At 34.9% G+C, this 1,070-nt stretch overlaps 1 protein-coding gene across 1 annotated transcript in view; it reads left to right on the top strand.

The window, feature by feature from the left end:
* The window catches only part of LOC106870586 (acyl-protein thioesterase 1), a 304,640-nt gene that overhangs the window by 183,625 nt on the left and 119,945 nt on the right, over positions 1 to 1,070 (top strand). The gene's annotated exons all lie outside the window — the stretch shown is intronic.

Here is a 1,070-nt window from a genome sequence, read left to right as displayed (position 1 = left end):
ATATTGTTGTTGTTTTTTGGCGGGGGTGAGGTTCTATTGACAATGAAGATGGATAGATAGAAATATAGGGAGATAGATAGGTAAAGAGAGGGAGAGAGAGAGAGAGAGAGAGGAGGATCCCCCCTTCCTATTCACCAGTTATTATCATTGTATTAGAATGGGTTTAAGGATGGTGACCTCTTCAAAAAAACAGGTGCGTTGTGGTCATCACCGAAAGTCTTTTTGCTTCCTCTTTCCCTCCTCTTTGAGCTATATTTAGAATACAAAATGTACTGCTAATAGTATGTTGTCAACTTAATGTGACAGTCCCATAAAAGGGAAGAATGCTACTGTTATTTAGCCCTAGGAAACACCGTTTCCTGTAGGACTTGACACATTTCCTTTGTCCTAATGTTTTCAAAGTGGAGATAAGTGCCTCCACCCAGCAAAGCCAGCATCCAGAAACTAGTTTCAGAGTCATTGCTCTTCATCAGTCCGGAATAGCATGGCCTGCTGGTTGTTGACTCCTATCCGCCTTTGAAAACATATTTCAAGTGAAATACATTCACTAATTTTTGAAAATAGAAATAATATATTTCTAAATCTCTGAGACTTTATCATGCTGCTACTGCATAAATTCCATATATGTGTCCCTGGATGGTATAAGAATGTTCTTGGTAGAAATACCTAAAAATTGTTTTGCCATTATTGCAGTCTATGAGAAGTGCTCAATAGAGGAAATGTATATAGTTATAATTTTCTTTTGAAACACATAGACAGCGAAGAAGTGCTCAAGTCGAACGTGATCAAAATGTTCAAACTATCTTCTACCTGACAACTTATATGAAGCCTAATGTCTATATTTTGCTAATTACTCCGTGTTAATGAAGTTTAAACATTATTGTTATGTGTATTGTGACATATACAATTTATGTCAATTAAAGTTAACCTTCTCTATAGCTGAGTACATTATGGAGTACTTTTGGAATAGGTGAATCTGTTAAACTAATTATCATTAAACAAATCTAAATTAGACATGACTATTACCTTGTGATGTTGAAAAATATCATTTCCAGTATATATATATATAT

This window comes from Octopus bimaculoides, chromosome 28 (genome assembly GCF_001194135.2).
Source record: "Octopus bimaculoides isolate UCB-OBI-ISO-001 chromosome 28, ASM119413v2, whole genome shotgun sequence".
NCBI classification, from domain to species: Eukaryota; Metazoa; Mollusca; class Cephalopoda; order Octopoda; family Octopodidae; genus Octopus; species Octopus bimaculoides.
This window is presented reverse-complemented; position numbering and strand designations above follow the sequence as displayed.